Below are 10,237 nucleotides of genomic sequence, written 5' to 3'. Positions count from 1 at the left end.
TGCTCCTACCAAGGATAGTAATTGCGTCCGACACGTTATAGACCATAATTAAAAGCATGTCAGGGGACATTGCCTTAACAGTTGCTTGTTCAACGCTTTCCTTTACAACCGGACGGTAGTTTACCGAAAGGTAATATACGGGACAAGTAAACTGGACGTGTTGCTTTCCAAATACAAGGTTAGCAAGTGGGTGACACAAAACCGCAAGTTTTGAGCTAAAATTTTCAAATCTGAAACCCACCAAACCCACAAAAATATTTTGCAAACACCGGTAAAGGGTTATCCCAGAAAACTTATCTAGGGTAAAAACTAGATTTAATTTTCAAAAGATCAAATGTTTTCATAAAGATCCAATTTCCTTAATGGATCTAAATTTTTATAGTCATGTGGGACTGTAAACCATATCGTTACTACCATTGTTTATACCGCCATATAGAAATCACTGATGTACAAAGTGTGAAGAATAAAGAAGTGATTCTAGTATTTCAAGACGATATTGCTTGAGGACAAGCAACGCTCAAGTGTGGGAATATTTGATAATGCTAAAAACGAACATATATTTCATAGCATTATTCCTCAAAAAAGACAAGCTTTTAGTTGCAATTGTTCTATTTACAAGTGATATTCGTTTAAATAATAAAAGGTGAAGACAAAAGACAGATTCGACGAATTGAAGACGTAAACGACCAAAAAGCTCAAAAGTACAAAAGACAATCAAAGAGGTTCCAATTATTGATAAGAAACGTCTCGAAATTACAAGAGTACAAGATTCAAAACGCAAAGTACAAAATATAAAATTTTACGCAAGGACGTTCGAAAATCCGGAACCGGGACCAGAGTCAACTCTCAACGCTCGACGCAACGGACTAAAAATTACAAGTCAACTATGCACATAAATATAATATAATATTTAAATAATTCTTATAATTATTTATATATTATAATAAATAATAAAAACCGTCGGCAAGAAAGACTCCAAAGGGACTGAGCTGTAATTTCATTCTCCGTGACTCGCGGAGTTTGAAGTCAAAAATGCCGCGAGTCGCGGAGCCCCAAAAGTCGATTTTTCCTATAAAAGCAACCGAATTCTGATCGCAAATCATCATCTTTTTCTTCTTCTCTCATATATACGTAAAATATATATATAATTTATATTTTAATTTTAATTTTAATTATAATTCTAATAATAAGGATATGTTAGCGAATGTTGTAAGGGTGTAAGTCGAAATTATGTCCGTGTAACGCTACGCTATTTTTAATCATTGTAAGTTATGTTCAACCTTTTTACATTAATGTCTCGTAGCTAAGTTATTATTATGCTTATTTAATCCGAAGTAATCATGATGTTGGGCTAATTACTAAAATTGGGTAATTGGGCTTTGTACCATAATTGGGGTTTGGACAAAAGAACGACACTTGTGGAAATTAGACTATGGGCTATTAATGGGCTTTATATTTGTTTAACTAAATGATAGTTTGTTAATGTTAATATAAAGATTTACAATTGGGCGTCCCTATAAATTACCATATACACTCAATCGGACACGATGGGCGGGGTATTTATATGTATGAATAATCGTTCATTTAACCGGACACAGGAATGGATTAATAGCCACTAGAACAATTAAAACAGGGGTGAAATTATGTACAAGGACACTTGGTATAATTGATAACAAAATATTAAAACCTTGGATTACACTCAGTTGACAACCTGGTGTAATTATTAAACAAAGTATTAAAATCTTATTACAGTTTAAATCCCCAATTAGTTGGAATATTTAACTTCGGGTATAAGGATAATTTGACGAGGACACTCGCACTTTATATTTATGACTGACGGACTGTTATGGACAAAAACCAGACGGACATATTAAATAATCCAGGACAAAGGACAATTAACCCATGGGCATAAAACTAAAATCAACACGTCAAACATCATGATTACGGAAGTTTAAATAAGCATAATTCTTTTATTTCATATTTAATTTCCTTTATTTTATATTTAATTGCACTTCTAATTATCGCACTTTATTTATTGTTATTGTATTTAATTGCACTTTTAATTATCATACTTTTTAATTATCGCAAGTTTATTTTATCGCACTTTTATTATTCGAAATTTCATTATCGTTATTTACTTTATGCTTTAATTCAAGTCTTGTATTTATTTTTAATATTTTACATTTGGTTTTAACTGCGACTAAAGTTTTAAAATCGACAAACCGGTCATTAAACGGTAAAAACCCCCCTTTATAATAATAATTTTACTTATATATATATATTTGTATTTTTATAAAAGTAAACTAATATAGCGTTAAGCTTTGTTTAAAAAGATTCCCTGTGGAATGAACCGGACTTACTAAAAACTACACTACTGTACGATTAGGTACACTGCCTATAATGTTGTAGCAAGGTTTAAGTATATCCGTTCTCTAAATAAATAAATATCTTGTGTAAAAATTGTATCGTATTTAATAGTATTTTCTGCTAAAATTAATAACTATTTTATACCACTCCGCTACTACATCAATGACTCTATAGTATTGGAAGTAGGCTGTGATTGAGTATTGAGTGAACATGGTAAAACTTGTGGTGGAAATGAAGGTTGTTGAATAGGTGCACTGCTAACATTTAAACCATACCCATTCTGATTGTTTGTAGAAAAAGCTGTTTGAAATGGTGCATGAGCTGACTTAGAAGGTGTATAACCATTTGGATAATACATTTTGGTCTCTTGAACTTGTTTAGACCTCTTGACTTTGTTTAACAGTTCTAATTCTTCTTCTTGAAGTCTTGCGATAAACGAGTTCACTGTAGCAGTAGCAAGTTCTCCACTGGTTTTCATAGTTCGTACGAAACCATTCCATTCTAATGGTAATGTTCCAGCTAGACATGTCACTTTATCTTTCTCAGCAATGGTTACATCATGCTTGTGTAGTTCAGCTAGCAAATGACGATATCTTTCACCAAATTCCGTAATAGATTCTCCGACTTGCCAGTGAAAACGATCAAACTCAGCTTTCAACTCTAAACCTTTTCTAGTTCTGTAAGATGTATTTCCTTCATTGAAAGTACGAAGTGCTTCCCATATCTTGAATGAATTATCATGACATAGAAATTGATGGAAAATCGGACCATCAAGAGCACTTGTCAAGTTACAGTACATCTTCTTCTCCAAGTTATACTCTTTACGTTCTTTCGAAGGCATATTATGCAACGTATACAATTCATTTGTAACTGGTGAACGTGGCCATTGAAATTCGGTTTCAATGTACTTCCAAAGCTTCATGTCCTGACCATCAGACCAAATTTTAAATCTAGACTTCCAAGTAGAATAGTTATCCATGTTCATTAATCTTGAACATTTCGTACCACTTCCGAATTCACACTCGGCAAGGAGTAATCGTTGAGTCATATTCGTAATACTCTGAACTAACAGTGCAGCTAACGCATAATCGTTCGAATTAAACATCTTAACAATATTACCAAAACAGGTAAACCGTGCGGTTCAGGATCTCAAGCGTACGAGTCACCACCTCACGCGTATGTATCACTACCTCAAGCGTACGTGTCACGACTTAATCGTACGTATGACCTAACCAACCAAAACAACCAACACTAAACCTCAGACGTGCGAGTAAGGATCAACCGTGTGATCACTCGTATGTTTCACATTCAATCGTATGATCACTCGTGTGATCAGACTGTAGTCACTTAACCTAACTAAGGTTATGCTAAATCGTGCGTATGAGTTCACGAGTGAGGTCAACCGCGCGAGTGAGAAAATTTTCACTGACCCATTCGTGTGGGTTACTGTTCAACCTAATTCACTCTAAAACCCTAGAAACTGATGTTAAACCTCAATTTCTTCGTCCACAAGCTGGATTAGCACTAAACTAACATAAACACACTCTCTAATCACGATTACACACGTAAAAATGATTTCTTTTTGATCAAAATCACTCTAAAATCAAAAACCCAAATAATAAACTCTTTAATCACCAAAAATCACTAGGATGATCTTGAAATCACAACCAATGCTCTGATACCAATGATGAAACATGACTAGGAACTTCGAAATCAACAGATTTAACTCACACAATGGCGGAATTAGTGAATCAAACCCTCTAGTGAATATGAAATGCTTTTTGGGATTAATTAAGTTAAACCACAACAATGGATGTGTGATTAGATTAACACCTATAGCTATTATTATTCACCTCTTAAGTGATTTGGGTTGAGAGAGAATCAAAGAGGCTACCAGATCTGATTGATGTGCATGTAAATGAGAGGCTTAACCTAAAATGAAGAACATAAACACTTATATACCCCTGCTGTTGACTCAACCATGCGAGTCAGCCCTCACTCGTACGAGTGGGTCGTCTCAGCCATACGGGTAATCACTCACTCGTGTATGTTTACACAGATTAGGTTTGTGACTCAGCTCAGCACACTCGTGCGTATGAGCTTGTCAGCCGTACAAGTGAGGCTTCACTCGTACGTCTGACTGAGTCTAATAAAGTCAAACATCCTTATCGTGTTCCTGCGGTACCTGTAACCACATATAAACACAAATACGATAATAACGAGCGATCATGGTAGTCCATAAACTGAAGTACTAATCACAAACGTAAGATAGATGTCTAGAGACTTACAGAAAATGGATCAACAGTTATAAACTAATATGTTACGAAGTTTAAACTTTGTTTTGTCAGACAATCCTCTGCTGATCTTAATTTTTTGTTCTAAATACCGTGAATTTGCGATAATCATGCAACTCTGCAGATGCTCTTCTTCACTTAGCTGTTTTTCTGCTTGCTCTACAGCTACAACACTTGCGTCTTGTGTTTCTGATCTTATTGTCGCGATTCCCAATGGAGTTGGAAATTTTATAAGACCATGCACCGTGGAAGGAATGGCCGCCAACTTTTGCAATGTTGTTCATCCTAAGAGCGCATTGTATTTTGAATAAGATCATACTACAACAAATTCTACTGTTGTACTTCTTACTAATTCCTTATTATCATCATCTACTAATTCTAGTTCCAGCTCAATGATCCTAAATGGACATGCGGACTCGCCAGAAAATCCAAATAGCGCGGTGTTGAGAGCTATTAGTTTTGCCCGAACCGTTCCAGGCAGCAGCCAGAAACAATGTTCGTACATTATATCGACGTCGCAACCAGTATCTATATGCAATCATTTTATGATGTACCCGCAGCTTTTAATGCGTCCTTTAATTGTGATGGGCGCATCTGATGGCTCATGCGCTGTTGTCGGAAATAAAATAGGAGCATTTTCCCATTCTTCTGACAATTCTACTTTACGTCGCTGTTTTGCTCGTCCGCTAATGACCATATTGATAGTTTTCTCTATTTCCCTTCCATCATTCTTTCTCTGCCATGGATATTCCTTCTCTCCTTTTGGCTTCTCACTTGATGCCTTTCCGCTCTTTTTCCAAGTGCTGCAATCTTCCTCTTTTGAGTTTAGCAACTACCTTTTCGATTAGATGCCAGCATTCATTGGTTTCATGACCATAATCATCATGAAAATCACAAAATTTTCTTTTGTCTCTATTCTCATATTTTGACAAAGGTATAGGGGGATTGAAACTTTTGCATACTGCCTCCATAGCCAATATTTCTTTTGGTGTTTTTGTGAGGTCTTTTATCAATGCAACATTATTAGCGTGGTTATTTCTATACTTTTGGCTTCCTCCCCCTTATTATTATTAAATTTGCGGTATTTATTATTATTGTGATTACCACCTCTGAATGACCCACTAATACTATAGCGCTTACCGGATTCTAACGTTCTTCCTTGTGCCCGATAATAATCGTCATCAATATCCATATTTTAAGAGGTATTTCCACAATTTTGCTTTATGTCTTCTTGCGCACGCATGTAATCATGCGTTTCTTTTATAGATTCTGTGAAAGTTTGCGGCACCCTTCTGCGCAACCACTGCCACAGAGCCAGATGTCTTTCCGTATCTATGCAATGTATAAAGCCAGACACCTTCTGACTTTCGGGAAGGTCTTGTATTTTGGCCACTTCCTTGGTGTACCTATCAATGACTTCTCCCAAACTTTCTTTTGGTTTTTTTTTATTTCGTGGCATTCAACATGCGTTTTTTTGTGGGCGAGCAGGTTGTGGAAATTTAACAGGAATCTTGAACGTAAATCCGCAAAGCCTGTAATGCTTTGGGATGGAAAATTATTGAACCATTCCCTTGCTACCCCCTGTAGCACTATTTGTAGCATGTGACATGCTACTGTGTCACCCCAGCTATGCGTTCTTGCAGTTCCTTCGAATTTTTGTAAGAAATCATCTGGATCTGATAATCCATCGTAGCTTCCCAATGTTAAAGGTAACACAGGTGCTACTATAAAAGGATGATTTCTAATATGCGGCACAAATTTTTCTGTCGTAGGGGCTAACTCAAGACTTTGTTTAGCTTTTTGTCCTTACATTACCGCGAACCAGTTATTCATAAATTCTTGTACCCGTGTCGGTTCAATAAAAGCTGGTGCCAGATGCGGTGGCGCAACTTGCTGCAACTGAAATATAAAACTGTTTAATTGAGTCAGATCATATTGCGTCTTACTGTATTGATTGCTTACAACGTTAAAAATCGGTTGCCAAGACGCATATGCTGTTGACCCTTGTTGTGGTGTCAGCGTGATATATGAACCATCTGGGTTTCTCAGGCCCATCTGTATAATTCTTTATTGAGCATTCTCCGTTGTAACTCTCTTGATCGGAGTTTCGGGCTCGATCGAAGTGATAATTGGTATGGTGCCTACACAGGTAGTTTTAACTTTCTAACCTGGTGGGATAGTTTCACTTGGAGAACCAAAGCTCAAGTTTTCTGGTGTTAAGTCTTCAAATGGTTTAAAGTTGGTTCCTGTTTCTAACACGTTTCCATCAGAAGAGTGCCACCAATTCTTAGATGATTCTTTTGAAACCGTTTCTACTGCAGATGGTCGTGTTTCGACATTTAATGTCGCCGGAGGTTTTGATGCGCCTTTGACTGGTGCAGGTAGCGTAGGTGGTGTGTTCATAACAGTTGTTACATGTGTTTGAAACCCTGGACTTACTGGAGAGTCCGATCGCCCCTGATTTTTGGCATGCTTGTTTCCTCCACCCATAATTACTGACGATTTTGAAAACCTGAAAGTGACTGATTAATTAAACAAAAAAGTTTTATGGAAAAACATATAATAAATCATATATAACGTAGATTCCAATCTTATTTGTTCATATAATCGGTCCCAAGGATGGGGCCAAATGATCAAGCATATTTTCATGAGGTCAGGGTGAACCTATGCTTGAGTGCATAAAAGGGTTTAAGGACTAACAATATTCGAACCTCCGACCTTAGTCGTGGATAACCCACACCAGCATCATTTCGATTTCGGTAGGGTGGCCAATTTGAAAGTCCACCAATAACCTAGCATACGAGGTTGAGTGGCCCAAAGGCATGAAGGTTTTATAGTTTATAACATACCTGAAAGTCTTAACGTGAATGATCGTATGAAGTTTCTTCGTACGATAATATGTATGATGTGTTACGTATTAGCAACGATATGATTTTTAGGGTTTGAGAGCTATGTATTTATAGGTTCACGAATTAGGGTTTGAATAGGATTTCATCCCTAAATAAATATGATCTTTTCCCTAACTAACTTACGTTATTTAAGGATAAGAATCTGGATTAATTATCCCGTATATTCTTCTAGAATATAATGGACCCTTGTGCAAGTATATGAAACTCACAGTAATTGGTATAGGCGCATAGAGCACGTCTATACCCATGCTATACGTCATAAAAGGCAATTAGTATGCAGCCTAGGACTTTGGATGCGTAATCCGCATGGACATGCGGATATGTGTATCATTACCCAGCGATGGAACAACTTGTTGAACAAGATATTAGAGACAAATTTCTAGAAGAATAGCTTATGAGCTTAGGACAAGCCAACATAGGATCACAATTCACTGATACCCCTTGGTACGCTGACATAGTCAACTACCTAGTTGCTGGAGTAGTACAAAAAGGAATGAGCACATCCTAAAGAAGGAAGTTCTTCAGGGACGATAAGTACCACTACGGGGAAAATCCGTACCGGTTCAGCATTTTCCCAGATCAGATAATCAGGAGGTGCGTAGATGAAAAACAAGCAACAGGGATTCTTCACCAATGTCACCACGGACCAACTGGAGGTCATCATGGAGCAAACTTAATCGCAAGAAAAGTCTACGATTCAGGATTTTTTTGGCTGTCTATATTCTGAGATACGCAAGAGCTTGTAAAGCATTGTGACGCTTGCCAAAGACAAGGTATTATCTCTATGAAGAATGAGATGCCTCGGACTAATATCCAAGCTTTCGAAATCTTTGATATAGGGGATTAGACTTCATAGGGCTATTCCCCAAGTCTAATGGGGAAGAATATGTCCTCGTAGCAGTAAATTGCATCTCCAGATGGGTTGAAGCCCAAGCATTTCCAACCAATGATGCCAAGGTCATCACCAATTTCCTGAAGAGACTTTTCTGCCGATTCGGAGCTCCCTGGGCTATAATAAGTGATAGAGGCACACACTTTTGTAACACCCACTTCATAAAGGTAATGCAACAATATGGAGTTACCCACAAGATGTCCACTGCCTATCATCCTGATAGGTCAGATCATGTTGAGATTGGAATATGTGACAAGTTAGAATGAGATTCGGTAAGTAAGAAGAAGACTCGATAAGAGAGAGATTCGGTAAAATTTACATTCCACAGCTTCTAGAACTCAATTACAATACAATGGCTATCTAATTAGGACTACATAGGTTCCTTATATAGTCCTCTTCTAAGGAACCTTCATTTAAGCATGTTTCACATTAACACTATACAACTTCTAAGGAACCATCTGGTTTTGAAACTTCAACTTGATTTTTTAAAATTTGCTTAGAAGGTTTCCAGATGCCCCACGCTTTTCTTGGATCTCCCTCATGTAATGGATGTTCATCCATTTCTGCCTTGAGTGTACAATCTGAATAATTGTTTAACTCTTCAGTGCGGATGAACACTTTTTCTTTATGAGAATTCACAAATACAAACCCTTCGGGTTCAAATTGCATTTGAAACATTCCCATATCCTTCAGTCCCTCTGTGAATTGATTCAGACAAGTTATTTGAATCTTTTTCCTATTCGCTTCGAGACCAATTTGAAAATCTTCACGTCTCATCAGTTCAATTGTCTCCATCATGTATCTTTTCATAGCTTCCAAAGCTTGAGATTTAGCAAAAGGTCGATTGGTGATGAGACTGAGGTAGTTGTAGATGTGAATGCTGTCAAGCATGTCTAGATTTTGGAAATCAGCATCTGTGAACTTGTACTCCATCTCATCTTCTCTAATAACATGGAACTGACTGATGACATCTCTTTTCTCACTTATATCTACTCCGACTCGAGAAATCTTTAACACTTCTAAAATACGATACTTCCTTTGAAGCCATAAATCATCTCCATTCTTGTTGATAGTTTTCCTCCACATAAACTCATTCCAGTTTCATTCATTAGCTAGAAGCAATCGTGAACCTATATAGGTAAACCTTTTACTTCTTGGCGTTTCGTTAATGTGGAAGATCTTATACGCATTTTCTTCAATGAATGTGTTTCGTAACATTATGAAATCATGTTCAACTCCCAATAGCAATCTTTGTTCCCGACTCTTAAAGAATATACCTGTGATGACCCGGGAATTTCCGACCAAATTTAAACTTAATCTTATTTGAATTCGATACGATAAGCAAAGTCTGTAATGTTGATGTTTTAAAAACTTTGAAATTTATTCATATAATCCTTTACCCTTTGACTGTGCCGTTGATTCACGAACAATTGTTTGTAAATAAATATGTATACATATATAAAAGTAGGTATATATATATATAATAAAGTGAAATTATAAAATATAAACATTAGAATTAATTATGTAAAATAAAATATAAAATAATTAAGTGTAATTTAAAATGAATCTATATATATAAAAATATATATATGATTTCTGCGTATAAATATTATTATGTGTATATTGAATACATTTGATTTATTGTAATATTATTGTTATTAACATCATTATTAATATCATTCTTATTATAACTAATAATAAAATTATATTCTAGTTATTATGATTAATATTAGTATTATTATTAGATATTATCATTATTACTATTATTAATATTA

This window comes from Rutidosis leptorrhynchoides, chromosome 4 (genome assembly GCF_046630445.1).
Source record: "Rutidosis leptorrhynchoides isolate AG116_Rl617_1_P2 chromosome 4, CSIRO_AGI_Rlap_v1, whole genome shotgun sequence".
Classification (NCBI taxonomy): Eukaryota; Viridiplantae; Streptophyta; class Magnoliopsida; order Asterales; family Asteraceae; genus Rutidosis; species Rutidosis leptorrhynchoides.
The sequence above is the reverse complement of the archived record's forward strand: the minus strand, read 5'-3'. Positions refer to the sequence as shown.